Consider the following 16,974-nt stretch of genomic DNA (forward strand, 5'->3'; position numbering starts at 1 on the left):
ATTTTTGGCCACGTAGACACGTTTTTTGTTGATTCCATTTTTAATACAGTAGTATTCAGAATAACGAAGAGCAAAGTGACATTGTGAGAATTATTGGATGAGTTTGCCTCGTTACGGTATAAAATTAATTCGTATACTTTTATAACTAAATTAAAGTCAGGCACCTACTTACCTATTTACTTACATGTTTCCACTCCTTCGCATGTAATTCTTTCTTATGCCAAAACTCACTGTACTGAATCTAATGACATTCCACACATAGATATAACCTAAGTTCTGAAAATCTTTGGCATTACCGCCCATGACATCCTTCAGGCTAAGCACGAACCTTTTTAATTTTAATGACGTTTCCGTATGATTTCAAGGACTTACGGTAGGCCACTTAATGCACAGTAATGCATCGGCACCATCAATAGGTACCTACTGCCGTATTCGAACATCAAGATATTCACAAGAGACGACACGTACTAGATCCATTCTTCATTCAAATACGTTATAGTTTAGATATGAACTAGTTCTCTTTTGCAGCGCACTTCGGGCAACCAATGTCACTTTTACGTTACTAGATAGAGTAACATATCTATTACATGTGAATGGATCTCTAAGTCATATCCTGTGGAAATCGTTCAAGAGTATCTCCAGAATCGCGCAAATGTCAAATTTGACAGCATATCGTTATCGTATCTTGATGATGTCTAAAAGATGTCTAATAGATGTCTATTTCAAAATCCGAATCGGGTCCCTAGGTAATTTATCAATGAAGTTAGGTACGTCATATTTTTTGCTGCGAAACGTATTAACCTGTCTGAAAGCTGGGCCTTAAATGATACCTATTCCAAAAATATGCACATAGTTAGCTATATACTAAAACGCTTTACATTTAGTAAATATCGACAACCAAAACTTACTAATGTATAAGGTATCACAAGCAAAGAGCCATACTGAACAGTGCTAGTACCAAAATATGGTTAATTGCAATTAGTGAGTTGTGGTTGTCACCCGACGATATGACTAAACTTAGTTGTTAAGGAAGCATGTATTTTGTTCGTTTTCTTTTTAACAAGGACATCAAACCGGTTTTATAATAAGTTTCAAAAGTTGTCCTTACGTTATCCGTGAGAAAGTCAAACGTAAAAAGGAGTAAAGCATCATTTTTGTAAAAAAAAAAACAAACAAACAAAGAAACTATTCAAAAGCAAGCTTTTTAAAAGGTAGTCTTAAAATTCTTAAAAATAGATCTAAATAGTGAATAGAATCAGGCGTTACTTTGTGGAAATCCATATTAATTAATACCAAAATATTGCTTTGCTAATCCGCGTAAAAGATAACGTGCTAGTCAATCAGTGCTAACCCGTTATGCTTACTTGCGTATTTTTTACATGCAATCCCAATTAATATTTTGGTTTTAATTAAAATAGATCTAATTAACCTAACCTGAAATGTTGTGGTTGTAATGAAGTGTGCGTTTTGTAGTGGGTTACCAAGGCAAGGAGTCAAGGGCAAGGTCACCGGGCCCGGCCCTGGACTAACATTCAAGCTCAGCTGTTAACTAATTGTGACTTTGATTTATATTTATGGTGCCTATTAAGGGTAAACCTTGTTATTGTGTCGTTGGAAATTATGTAGTTTAGGCCTTTGAGAAGCTGAAAAGAATCATAAAACCATTGAATTTTATTTTGAAATGACCTGTTCATGATGCTCATGTAAGGTCATTTCAGTGTAGGAGCTTATTAGTTACATCAGATGGAATTATCTTTATTGGATTGGAAAAATCTTGACTTGATTTAATATTGAATTGAAATTACTCGTAGTACATCTCGTGCACACCAATAAGAATGAACAAGATGCACTGCAAGTAATATCAAATCAAATTAAGCTGATATAGTTCAAATAGGTGCGTACTGATCAGATAGTTTCTAAAGCGTACACTTATAGGCACCTATTTATATTGAAGTGAGACAGGTGGGGAAAAAGATCAAGCGACATGTAAGCAAATTTAAATCTGATTAGATTAATAATTAAGTTAATCTGAACAAACTGGAACGAAGTAAACCACATCTAGTCGACATAAGGTAAAGCGCTGTGCACAAGTTTCAATACCTATTTTTACAAATGTTCACTTAATAAAAAGTTATTTTTAAAAACCTATCGAATGATGTGTAATGTAAAGAGGGCGACCTAACAGGAGGACACCGTGGGCAATGGAAATACTTTCTTTGACTTTCTTTTTAATGAGTTTTTATCGAATTTACACATACGATCAACAACTATTCTAGGTAGCTGCCTCCCATTGAATGCCGAATGCGCACCGCGTTCTCTTTGACAGCGGGCTGATATTCTAAATTTAAATATCATAACTAACCAGTTACAGATTAAAAAGGCTGTAAAGGTAAAAAATTGTAGGGGTTGGATCTAGGTAGGGCCAATCGGTAGTTAGGATAGAGTAGGATAGGGCGTAGTTTTGTAAAAGATAGCTGCCTCTTTCACCCGAGGAGGCGAGATATGTAAAGGTTTGCAAACCTTTACAGTAACATGTCGATGATTAAGTACTGAAAATTCCGAATTACATTAATATTTACCTCATAGTTTCCAATACTTTTATTATGTACGACATACACGAAGAGATAGTACTATGTATCTACATATACAAGGAGTGTATTTAACTATTTATGAAAAAATAAATGTCTGACGTCTTTCATTTATTGAAAACTTATCTCAGATCAAATCAGTTGCAAAAGAAATACTTAGGTACGTAACATGTAGCTTGAAGTAAATTTATTCGGTGCACCTTCGGAAGGAATATATATTACCTACTATAGAAATTAGATTCGAAAATAGGTCAAGCTGAAAACAATCTTGACATGAAATAAATATGTTGCTCAAATCATTATGAAATCGTAAGCTGTGTTTTTGTGGCAACATAATAATATATGGGCTATAAATGACGATTTGATTGGCCAATCACCACGTTATCCTATTTTTCTACCGATTTTGTACTAATAGAAGAAATTGTAGTAGTAGAACAGGCATTGAAATATCCTGGAAATATAAACAAGGCTTATATTGCAGGTATCATATTCAGAACAGAATTTTCATACGCCTACCTAAAATACTATAGCAAATACGTTACAGAAATATTTGTCGTAATAAATCGAGTTCGAGAATATTTCATAGATATCGAGAGTTGTTTAGTCATTAAAAGGTGTAGGTATTAGGTTAATAAAACCGATAGTTGGATTCATTGCCACATAACGTGCACATAACTTACGAAATTAAGATTTAACATAAACTACGTAACGTTGGTACTTGGTTGGTACTGTTTAGTTTGATCCTGTTTCCTAAAAGATGGCGCTGTAACATACGCAAACTAGGTTACGATAGTTTATCTTAAAACATATAAAATGTATTGTCTAAGAATTACGACATTAGGGTACCTAATGAAAAATAGGGCCGGATTTTTCCGGCCGACTCAAATTTCGATTAATAAATACAACGATTTGTATTGATTGGTACATTGGAATTTATTTAAATAGGTAAGTACGCACGTTGGTCTAAAATACTACGGAGATCACATATACGTATAAAAGTAAGTCCAAGTTAATAATGAAGTAATATTTTATCTGGAAAAATATATTAACTTTATTTATGAATAATCCCACATTAATTACCCGTTTTGTTCCACTTATAGAATCGTTCGTTCGTTAGGATGTCAATTTCAACTAATGCAATAAAACTGTAGTTAGTCTATACAAAATATACCATAATAAGACAATAGCGTATCATACAAGTGAAAGTAAACCGTGGGGTTCAATCATACAGTCCACATCTTCGGTTAACCCAAAATAATGTCAATTTCCGTTGAACACTAAAATTGCACAGCTAAAATCATATGTACATTGATCACGAATTATATTAGTAGAGTTAGACCGTAAAAAGTCTGCAGCGATTTTAATAGCCCACGCAGTGCAAGTGTCACTTTAACGTCAAACTTCTATGAAATTATGATGACGTATAAATAACACTTGCACTGCGTGGGCTATCAAATCCGCTGCAGACTTTTATTGGTGCGACTATAACTACAGTTCACTCTTATAATAAGAGATTGTAGTTACTTTCTGAACTTTGTTAATGGTTTAAATTAGCACGCTTATATGCTAAAGATACCCTTGCATAAGGCTAACCATTTTGCTTATAACTGCGGATATTCGGTTACTGTCCTGTATCCGGCCTATCCGGCCAATATTTTAATATCCGGCCGGATACCGGATAGTGATCTACTATACGGCCGGATACCGGATAGTAACATTGCTTAATTTAGGAGTAAACAAATTGGATTTAAGAAACAGTCACGGTCATTATATCGTACTTGTTTATTATTTTAAATAGTTTAAACACTCCACTGACTTTGAACGAGCACTCACTTCGAACCTAAAAATTTGTCCGCGTGAACGTTTACTAGGAAACAGGTCAAACCTGCAGAATGCGCACTTGAAAAATCGAAATGGAGGTATAGTTCCACCGGCCGAATATCCGGTAGCCGGCCAAACCACTATCCGTTGCATCTCTATAATAAGCAATATACTTATATTGGTGAGCGGATGATAAGGGTATTTGGATACCGCTTAAGCATATGGGTTAGCGCTTAGGTAAGGGCTTTAAAAGTAAAATGATAGGGTTTTGTCTGGCAAAGGGTATGATGAGTTAACAGTTATCAAAACCCATACAAAACCCTTTATAAGGGATAGCGGGCCGGTCCTTGCGCTTGGGAGACGCTAGTAGGTGTGGGGTAACTATTTACCTGACAGATTCTATGACAATAGGTAGTTCGTCTAACTTCTAAGTTAACTTTACCGATTTGAATAGATCAAAGTGAAGAAGTTTAATTACAAAATAAACGATAAATACACATTTCTAAAATATGTGAAGGTACGACTAAGTCCACACTAAGTATTAACCTCTTGTATATTTAATAAGTATTTCAAAATACATCATATTTATGCAAAAACGACTAGGGTCACGTCACAATGTGTAAATTTTTTGGAGCCTGTTATAAACAATAGGTACCTAAAGCACTCACGCTCAAACCAACAACCAGTATTACCTATTTTTAGATGCTGTGTACTAAATAACAGTGAGTGCATTAGTTACTCGTTGCGATTTTAAGTCTTAAATTATTTAGTTCTAATAGCCAACATAACTTCCAAAATAATTTATGTAAATTGATTTTTGATTCCGATTGCAATTGCTTTAGGGAACGATACGTACAGACAACTGAGTGACGTACCGAAGACATCAAAAAGAAGACACTACAATAACAAGAAACAAAAAGTGAACAAGGTACCTACACACATATAATATCCGACAGGTTGAAATGCAACTTATCAAAAAATCGTCAGATTAAAGCCTATCTAATGGAGCTTGGATCATTTCATGGCAAGTTAACTGCTTATGAAACAATCTTTTGTTTTTCTACTCGCCAAATATACTAAACCTCGTGAAGGAATATTAAAAGAAAAGAGAAGCGAAGAAATGAAGAAAGAAGAGCGAAGATATGTCCAACTCCTCGCGTTCACTGCCGGAGCCATTATGTGTTCTAACCGATCATAAGGCACGCGGTGAATGCCAAGAGCGGACTAATACTACGGTTATGAAGACTTCCAGTTGACGCCCTAATTGCTAGCTTTGCTATCGACGTTCTAATATTTTGTTTTAATTTGTGTACTAACGTGTTAAATTTAATTTGTGTTTGATATTTTCAGATACGTCTTTATTTAGGCAAAACAACACACAATTCGATGACTTTAAACGAGCGCACTATAAGTACAGTGACTGTACTTATAGTGCTGCAATAGTATGTTACTCTTCGAAGGCCGCAAAAATATGTGATACGCTGTTATGGCTATACAAATAATAAATAAATAAATAATAATAAATAAATATTATAAGACATTTTTACACAAATTGACTAAGCCCCACGGTAAGCTCAAGAAGGCTTGTGTTGTGGGTACTCAGAAAACGATATATATAATATATAAATATTTAAATACATAGAAAACAACCATGACTCAGGAACAAATATCTGTATCATAATACAAATAAATGCCCTTACCAGGATTCGAACCCGGGACCATCGGCTTCATAGGCAGGGTCACTACCCACTAGGCCAGACCGGTCGTCAAAATAAGATCGTGTCAGATAATCTTGCGGCCTTCGATGTGTAACATATTATTGCAGGTAACTGTACATATGTTTATGCGCGCGCAGTGTTGGTTTTAAACGGCTACAGACGTCATGATTATGTGCATCAAGTTCGGTACCTACCTATTGGAATCATTATAAATTGGACTCAACCTTGACATACCTGAAATGATAGTGATAGGCTGAAAACCTTGTCAAACTTTAAATAAGAACTGTATTCATCATTCCCAAATCCTAAAACTCGGTAGGGGTATGTCGATTTATGGAAAAAGATCATATTCAAATCGGTTGTCGATGAGGGCGATTTCTAATTGCATCGTTAGGGCATTATGTCTCCGTCACAATCCTCCTTTTTTAATGTTTCGTGCAAAACTTTGCTCACGGAACACTTATGGGATCACTTCGGTCTTGCAAATCGGTTATTTAGGATATAATATGTAGATGTCACTTAATGAGTAACAACGTTAAGAAGATAAGCAATCGTATAGGTACAGATATAGTGCGCAAAAGGTACAACAAACATTATAATAGGTACTGAGGGCCTACCGCCAACCACGTTCGACGTGTTGCCTCCCTGTCACACTTACGTACAAATTTACAGGTGCAGCAGAGAGGCAACACGTCGAACGTGGTTCGCGGTAGGCTCTCTGAGGTTGACTGAAGTAGCATGACAAATATGAATGTTTTCGAGAAAATACGACGAAAAACAATTATGCACTACATCTGTACGTAGGTACATAGGTTTATTTTTATCAGCGATCTGATCTTGTTAGTTAAAATATATGTAATTACACAAGCATTTCAGGCATAGGCTACGATTACTGCTTACGTACAGTCTGGCCGGCTTGTTACACACTAACATGTTAAATGTAAAAATACTAGAAAACCACCGCGCATGTACTTACTTTATCTAGTCTGATTTACAGTTTAATAACCACAGTAATCGCGATTATGCATACCTAAGTAGGTATTTAAAGAATGCTAAGTTTGGAAAACAAATGTCGGTCGGCCTCATGTCGTAATACCCCAACAAACGGGGTTCCTGCGCGTACGTGGGTTACAATAGGTACGTGATTAAGATAACGCGTATCAGCCTAGCTAGGACATGTTGGGATTGTCCCTTGTTATCATTACGTTTTGGTTAAATGCCAGCCAGCTATTAATGTAATTGTTTTCCTTTATACCACCATTTGGCATAGGCATTCAAAAACGTTACGCACACGCAAACATTGTTGGCACTTAGCTTTCATATACAGGGTGGAAAAATAAGTCGGGCCCTGGAGGGAAAAGAAACAAAACTGCATCTAAAGATTTTTTCTTCAATTTGGCTTATCTAAAAAAACTTGAGTACTATTAGGTACAGGATATTTTGTACGTCAGAGGAGTGTAAGACCTAATGTTTCTGGGAGAAATATTAGCATTAACATTAACTGTATCGACTAGTAGAATAAAATTGCGAGTGTTTATTTTTTGGAATTTTTAGTTGGTTTGAGTCCCGGGCGAGACAAGCGAGTTTTAGAAAATCTTTGAATGTTTCTTTTCAAAAATAAAAGCAATGTCTCCTTTAAGTAATGGCTCCTCTACACGATGAGCCAACGCAGGCCACTCCAAGGGACGCAGCCATGCGGTAGAATGAGATAATATTTTTTACTTTTTTGACTTCACTTGCTCCCACTAACGCATAAATGCGTCCCTTGGAGTGGCCGGCGTTGGCCCATCGTGTAGAGGAGCCATAAAATGAGCCAACTTAAGGATTTAAGGTAGTTTCCCTCCAGGGCCCGACTTATTTTGCCACACTGTATACCTACCTACTTGAAAACATGAATTAACAGCGTAAACCATAACACTATAGCAAGCTCGGTTCTCCGTTGAAACGGAGTTACGCTCTCATTTTAAAACGACTGGCTAGATTGGTCTGAAATTTTGTACTTACAATAGGATAAAGTATATCTAGTCCTGTAATTACTTTATGTAGCTTCAGATACCATAGCTAAAATAATAAAGCGAATTTAAGAGCCAACAGGAGTGGTAATTTCCCCATACAAACGTACTCAACTGTTTCCTCCGTGGGTTTTGATGCTAGACCAATGATTTTTTCAACACAGATTAATATTGTCAATATCTGTGTAGGACCGTTTTGCTTTATTTGATATGTTTGTTTTTTAAGGAGCTAGAGCCCTTCAAAAATGGCCAAAACGGCCTAATTGACTATGCCGCAATGAGAGGCGTAGTATTCAAAACTGATATTAATTAGCCAAAAAAGCAAAACGGTCCGACACAGATAATTTCGTAATCATTTAGATTTCCAAGTTTGGTTAGGATTGGTTAAGTTTTGGAGGAGGAAACAGTCGAGTACGAAACCTCGATTTTTGAGATTTTTACGCGGGATTTTTCGCCTTGTCCTTATCGCACTAGTTTTAGGAGCCGCTTCCGTTAGCGTGACGGGTATATTTACCTAAAATATTTAAAAAATCAGTTCCTGTTTCGTCTTATACTTCGTTTTTTTTTACCATTATAAATTATGTAAACAATCTTGATGTGTCTTTTAATTGAAAAACACATTTTAAAAATAAGTTACGGCAAATATGTAACAATTATGAATCTAATACGATCATTTATATTCTTCTGCTTTCATAAGTAATAGTTTTATACTTTTATAAAGCGTTTTTCAATTAAAAGACATGTCAAGATCGCTTACCTTCTTGTAAGTTCTTTCTAATGCTAAAAAAAACGAACTATAAGTTTTACATACTAAGCTTGTTATTTCGTTTGTGTTACAAACTGGACCTATATCTAGACACGCGGCAGCGTGTCAAGCCAAGTTCAAGCAAAGGAACTGGCTAGCCAGCGCCGAGTGTAATATTACAGGAACCACTTGGTGCCACTTTTGACCCTTCTATAACTCAAAACATCTTTGACGTAAACACATAAAACTACGTGTGTTTAATTATATCCATAAGGATATCTAGAAGCCCAAATTTCATGAAGCTAGCTCAAACGGTTATAAAGGTATGAAGGTCAAAAAGTCGTAAATTTTAAGACTGACTTATGACTTATAGTACCTAAACCTAACCTACTTCCAGATGACCTAGAAGGATGAAATTTGGAATCCAGCTTGGTTATTGTGTGTAACCGTAGGAAAAAATCTAAAAATAAAATAAAGTTAAAAAATAGGGGGGGTCCCCATACAAAAAAAACACTTTTTATTGGGACTGACATATAAGTACCTAAACCTAACCTACTTCCAGATGACCTAGAAGGATGAAATTTGGAATCCAGCTCGGTTATTGTGTGTAACCGTAGGAAAAAATCTAGAAATAAAATAAAGTTTAAAAATAGGGGGGGGTCCCCATACAAAAAAACCATTTTTTATTGGGACTGATATAAGTACCTAAACCTCACCTACTTCCAGATGACCTAGAAGGATGAAATTTGGAATCCAGCTCGGTTATTGTGTGTAAGCGTAGGAAAAAATCTAAAAATAAAAAAAAGTTAAAAAATAGGGGGGTTCCCCATACAAAAAAATATTTTTTTCTTGTAGCGTTGGAACCGTTACAAGCAGATATTTGAAACTACCCCAATATATGTATTATTATATTTGCTATATTAAAATAAAGTTTAGTCAAAAAATAAGTGGTGTCCCCATACAAAAAACTTTTAATACGCTCTAAACAACCGGCCAACGGTGTGTCGTCGGCGGCGCGCGGTACCACATAATTATACAAAGAACAGAAGTAAAAACCATACAGCGGAAACACAAGAAAAAACATTAAATCTCAATACCTGCCTAGTTTTCTTTACAAAAAGTATTGATATCCCACCAAAAACATAAATGTAAAAAAGGAGAGCCAAGTTCAATACAAAAATTATGCTTGGCTGTGGGGCTCGCCGCAAAAAGAATGGAGATGTAAATGAGTGCCACTGCCAAGTTCTATGCAAAATCCAAATATGTATTTATAGGAACAAAATAACATTACATATAAACAAGTATTAAACTCTATATCTTTGCTTTATTGGATACCTATAACAATTGCTGTTATTTAAAAAAATTTGAGATCTTAAAGTAGGTTAGATTTGGCTTGGCCAGGTTTTATCAGAATTACAATATATATAAAATGATTGATATAATGAAAACTGGCCAAGTCAAATCTAACCTACTTTAAGATCTCAAATTTTTTTAAATAACAGCAATTGTTATAGGTATCCAATAAAGCAAAGAAATAGAGTTTAATACTTGTTTATAATGTTATTTTGTTCCTATAAATACATATTTGGATTTTGCATAGAACTTGGCAGTGGCACTCATTTACATCTCCATTCTTTTTGCGGCGAGCCCCACAGCCAAGCATAATTTTTGTATTGAACTTGGCTCTCCTTTTTTACATTTATGTTTTTGGTGGGATAAACTAATTACAGGACTAGATATATCTCATGTCATGTCATTGTATGTACAAAGTTACATTACAAACAAACACGTAGCGTAGTTTTAGAATGAGAACGAAACTCCCTTTGTATGGGAAGGTAAATTCGGTCGAGCTTGCTGGAGACTCTTATGGATACCAAAAAGAATAGATAGTATAGAGGGCTCCTGTCATTGTAAATTTTGTAGTCACAGTAAATTTACCGCCATCTATCGACACCCGACTAAAACTTAAAATGAAAACGTATAAATTTATTAAAAAAGGTATATATATGGATAAATGATTTTATTATTTTTATTTCATTTTGATCCATGTTCATTCACTGATATACATGTGTTAAAATTGTTAAATATGAAACGGTGTCGTCACGCCATCTAGCCGAGTGTAGGCTAAAGGTGTGTGCGGCATCTATCTGAGAATGACTTTTTCTTGATTTCCGAGGCACGTTTTTTCTTTAGACTATTCATCTTATACGAAGTTACATATGTCTTTGATGGATACTGAACTAAACACAAAGACAGCTGGTTATAGACTGATTTATTATTTTTAAAAACCAACTATACCCACACATATTTGTGAATATACTACAGATACTAGGTACTCCTTAAAGAAGCGCCGTGAATTATCCATATCCATATCAAGAATCCATATCCATATCGGTGCTTCTTTAAGGAGCATGATTTATGTTTATCAAAGTGTTACGGTTTTGATCTTATTTTAACACGTCCTTGAAGATCGCCCACTCTGATTGGTGAAAACGAAATGAAGTGAAAGTTATGCGTGATATGCGCGCCAATAATCAAGGTGATCGTCAGCATCGTATCAAAACCAGTTCAAAATATTAAATTAGAATCGACCTCAAGCGCTCAAAGGGCATAAGCTACGAAATATTCTTATATATGATTTACATTTTTAAATTAAGGTTTTTTTTTTTTACTTGCGTGCGTTACTCATATTTCTCATTATTTCTATGCCTATTCAGGCAGGGTAGCCTAATATTATTATATTTATATATTTACAATTTTCCCCCATTTTAAGACAAAATATGTACTTGCATATATGTTTTCCGAACAAAGCTCGGTCTCCGAGATATATTATCGTTATACCACTGCACCTTTGATGCATTGCAATAAGTCAATAACATAAGTAATACTTGAAATGGGACATAATGATTAAAGGAATAAAAGCGTCTGTTTACCTTCCTCTCGATCATCGATTAATAGATACAGAGATATATATAACTCCGTATAAGATAAATAAAGTCTAAGAAAAAAACGTGCCTCGGATGTCAAGCAAAAGTCACTGTCGAATAGATGGCGCCATATACCTTTGGCCTATTGTCGTTTAGATGGCGTTGGCGACACCGTTTGATATTTAACAATTTTAACACGTATCAGTGAAAGAATATGGGTCATTGTGGAACAATAAAAATTAATAATCATATATCCGTAAACATATTTTAATTAATTTATACATTTTCAATTTTATTTTAAGTTTTAATCGTGTGTCGATAGATGGCAGTAAATGTACCGTGACTACAAAATTTACTTTGACAGGACCCCTCTATACTATCTATTCTTTTTGATAGATATCATACCTAAGTAGGTACTTAGTCAGGTCATAAGTTCTGTCACAAATGTTTTGACTGATAAAATGTAATAACTACAAAGCCTTCAATAAAAAGTAAGACATGATTTCAAAGCTTGTTTTATACTGATCAAAACGTAATGCGATTAGTTTAAAATTTAGACCGCGACTTTCTTTGCTACTTGTTTACTTTGCGATTGCCGTTAGACGAAAATACGTGGCTGGATTGTGAAAAAATATACTTCACAAAAGGGAGTAAAAATCAGTGTCTCATTAACAAAATAGATACAGTTGTTTATGTTTATGAACTTACTTTATTTAAACGTTACTTTATCGCCAGCGTTTAGTTCTTCAACAAGACTCTGTACTTCAGCTAATAGCCTTCATAATACTTATAAAATAACTTGTAAATGTAAGTACATGCAAAATACGTTTTGACGACCGGTCTGGCCTAGTGGGTAGTGACCCTGCCTATGAAGCCGATGGTCCCGGGTTCGAATCCTGGTAAAAGCATGTATTTGTATGATGATACAGATATTTGTTCCTGAGTCATGGTTGTTTTCTACGTATTTAAGTATTTATATATTATATATATCGTTGTTTGAGTACCCACAACACAAGCCTTCTTGAGCTTACCGTGGGGCTTAGACAATTTGTGTAAAAAATCTCCTATAATATTTATTTATTATTATTAAAATAACCTTCAGGTATGAAATTCTACAATAGTTGTTTACGATACAAGTGCGAAAAATAGGAAATTTATTGGAATTACCTATTTGCAAGTGTCGTACAACGTTTTACAGTACATATGGCCCTTTAATTTTCGTCGTAGTTACGTAATACCTAATATGCTTCTTATACCAACCTGGTGCCGTATTGTAGCGCCAGATGTACCTACTGTAAAATTGTTTATTTAAATCAATTTCGTTTATACATATGTACCATGTACCTATACCTACTCGTATTATGGACCTGCATGTTACTCGGTTGGGTTTTAGCAAAGACATAATTATGTAACTTCGCATAAGATGAATAAAGACTAAGAAAAAAACGTGCCTCGGAAATCAAGAAAAAGTCATTCTCGGATAGATGGCGCACATACCTTTAGCCTATTCTCAGCTAGATGGCGTGACGACACCGTTTCATATTTAACAATTTTAACACATAGATATCAGTGAATGAGCATGGGTCAAAATGATATAAAAATAATAAAATCATTAATCCATATATTCATTTTTTTGATAATTTTATACGTGTTTATTTTGAGTTATAGTCGTGTGTCGATAGATGGCAGTAAATTTACAGTGACTACAACATTTACTATGACAGGACCCCTCTATACTATCTATTCTTTGGTTTTAGTAAGGCCACTCTATAAACTTCCCCAGAGAAGACCGCACACGTAAAGTAAGTCGTAATGGAAGTGATGTGCTTTTCCCGAAGTGTGCGCATAGGGAATTGTCATTCCCATGCAGTATTATGAATAGGTATTCCCCCGTGCATACTGAGAAAAAACCCTGGAAAATGTACACCAGTAAAAAGGGTGTGGCGAACCTTTTTCGGTTGGCTTACCTCCGCCTGCAAAGCAGGCCGCTAAGTCAACAATACCTAGGTGTCACTTCTTATTGTCGAATGTCGAAAAAGGTTTCCCACACCCAAATTAATTTTAATTTTACGTGAATTAATTATTTCTTGAAATCCTAAAATAGGAGTCCCACAAATAATTGCAATATTAGTAAATGAAAAGCGTGCATCCATGCAGCTCAAATTCGTGACTACACCTATAATTAGCGGATTGAGCGTTATCATTTTGCATAGTTAATAACCTCTAGTAATACTGTGTGCGTGTAGTGTAGATACTGCATTTATAATTAATTTTATCAATGTCTCAGCGGGGTCCGGTGCCATAAGGTGTACTTCCATTGATTCCGAGATTGCTCAGTTAAGAACTTTATTATTTGTATGGTTTTTTTTATCCACGCGATAAAAATAAGTTTTACTTTTTAAAAGGGTACACAAATTATTGTATATTAACCATGATTTTTTGATTACTATAAAGGTCAGGAGCAAAAAACAAATACCAGCATAAAGTTCTTTAAAAGCTCCTATCTCCTATAAATAATTAAAAATCGAGGAATAGTTGCACCAAATCGCATGAAAATATTTTCTTTAATGTTAATATCCAGAATGTATGAGAAAAATGGGACTAAGTTTGTATATTTGTAAAACCGGCCAAGTGCGAGTCGGACTCGCTCACGAATTTAGGGTTCCGTACCATTGCGCAAAACACGGCAAAAATACACGTTTTTTGTATGGGAGCCCCACTTAAATATTTACTATATTCTGTTTTTAATATTTGTTGTTATAGCGGCATCAGAAATACATCTGTGAAAATTTCAATTGCCCTGCTATCATACGGTTCATGGGATACAGCCTGGGGACAGACAGACAGGCAGACAGACAGACAAGCCTTAGTAATAGGGTCCCGTTAACAACGGGACCCTTTGGGTACGGAATACTAATAAAAACGATAGGTAGTCCACTTTCGGTTTAACACCACCTTATTGAAGGAAACATAAACTGTCACTATCACGCTGTCACGTATTGACTCGTATCTCGTATAGACACCTAATTACCATCATATCTATACCGTACCGTCGGCGTCAAAGATATTAGTATAGTGGGAGTATTTATATTTTTCGCCTTATCACAAAGGAGTAAAGTGCATAAGTGTATACAAACATATCTTTAACGTTGACTGTACCTGCGTGACTTTAAGAGCTGTAATAAGTATGCGTAATTAAAAACCATCATCAGACATACAAGTTTTTGTGGCAACATAAAGTGATTGACAAAATAAAATATCGACATGTCTGTAATCGATGTTACCATAACGTTATATTTGTTTTTTTTTTACATTTTATAAGAAGATAGCTACCGCGAAACAAGTTCGATATCTTCTTCTGTTTTAATATACCTATTGGTAGTTTCCTATTCTTTTGGCACTGTATACTACAGTTTACGTTTAAATTTTTAAGTACTAAATATATGTAATACAGAAATTATGTACCGCTTCGCAATTGATTTGCATTTAACTATTTACAACGGTAACTTACCTACAGCAAGTAGAAGTTACATATTATTTTAAGTATTAATCTACCTATGACTTATCGATAATAGATTTATGGATGTTTGATTTTCTAAAACACTCGTTTTTGCCACAAGAACTTTTATGTCTGATCATCGTTTTCTCCCGCGAATCCTTCGACTGTGGAATACATTCTATGGCAAGGTTTTGTTTAGTTTAAGACACTACGGTAATCTTTAAGAGAGGAGTGTACATATTTATGAATTGTCGACAACACTCATTTATTTTAACACCCTTTGAGTGAGTGAGTGTCACTGATAAGCGGACAGTAAACTGAAATATTTTAGGGTTCCGTACCCAAAGGGTAAAACGGGACCCTATTACTAAGACTTCACTGTCCGTCCGTCCGTCCGTCCGTCCGTCTGTCACCAGGCTGTATCTCACGAACCGTGATAGCTAGACAGTTGAAATTTTCATAGATGATGTATTTCTATTGCCGCTATAACAACAAATACTAAAAACAGAATAAAATAAAGATTTAAATGGGGCTCCTATACAACAAACGTGATTTTTGACCAAAGTTAAGCAACGTCGGGAGTGGTCAGTACTTGGATGGGTGACCGTTTTTTTTTGCTTTTTTTTTGTTTTTTTTTGCATTATGGTACGGAACCCTTCGTGCGCGAGTCCGACTCGCACTTGCCCGGTTTTTTTATACATATATCGGGTGGAACAGAATGAAGGACTTTTATGCAAACGGGGAATTGTTTGCTACGTACTTTATTTTTTTCTTATCAATCACGTTAATATTTCTAACCCTTTTGAGATACCGTTTATTACACATTAGTGCAAAAATGTGTATGTTTCACTCCTAGAGTTAGACCAAGAAAAGTCTACAGAGATTTTGATTGATTAAACGTCAAACTTCTATGAAATTATGACGTATAAATAACACTTGCACTGCGTGCTGGGCTATCAAAATCGCTGCAGATTTTTCTTGCTCTAACTCTAGCAAGTATCTACTTGCTAGGATTGAATTGAATGACATAACATGTGTCAATTTAAAATGTAAATAATTTAATGATATTGTTTTGCGTTTTAATCCAGCTTGATGTTTAACTCGATTGTAGATCACTTGGACAACACTATCCATCAGCTAAGTTTCTAAAATTGTTCGACCCTGATATAAGTTGCATTTTGTTGTATTTTTTTATATTTAACTTGGCTGCTTGGTAGCAAATCAGAATTTTTCATGTCAGCCAATGTTGAACAAATTTCCGGTACTTACTACTAATATTTCGCCTGATAAACCAGGACCAGATGGGCTAATATGGTCGCCTTTTTATCATCTGTCACCATGTCTGTCACGTTTTAACAAGTTTGAAAGTGCGAAAGTGACGCATGACATGACAAGTGATATAAATGCGAACATGATATCCGTGCAGGACAGTATACTGTAGGGATTAATACCTAAATTCCGGCATGGGAATTCACGATTACGCATGTTCTGACCCGCTTGCGTGGCCCATTTCTACACGGGTAACAAACCCATGAGTCACCCCGTCCGCCGCTGCAATTTTGGCCACAGTTTAGTCCGACGGGCATCTCCGTTGTCACTCAGCGATTAACGTGTTGGCCCCCGGCCAAAGCCTGTACTTACTTGTATATACCGTCCCTTTGTTT

At 35.3% G+C, this 16,974-nt stretch overlaps 1 protein-coding gene across 1 annotated transcript in view; it reads right to left on the bottom strand.

Annotated features, from left to right (window-relative positions):
- The window catches only part of LOC134663963 (elongation factor Ts, mitochondrial), a 168,319-nt gene extending 158,361 nt beyond the window's left edge, over positions 1-9,958 (bottom strand). Inside the window, exon 1 of the mRNA XM_063520518.1 lies at positions 9,955-9,958. The gene's annotated coding sequence lies outside the window, so the exon portion shown is untranslated. The remainder of the gene's footprint in view (positions 1-9,954) is intronic.
- Positions 9,959-16,974: the final 7,016 nt, after the last annotated feature.

This window comes from Cydia fagiglandana, chromosome 4 (assembly GCF_963556715.1).
Source record: "Cydia fagiglandana chromosome 4, ilCydFagi1.1, whole genome shotgun sequence".
In the NCBI taxonomy this organism is placed as follows: Eukaryota; Metazoa; Arthropoda; class Insecta; order Lepidoptera; family Tortricidae; genus Cydia; species Cydia fagiglandana.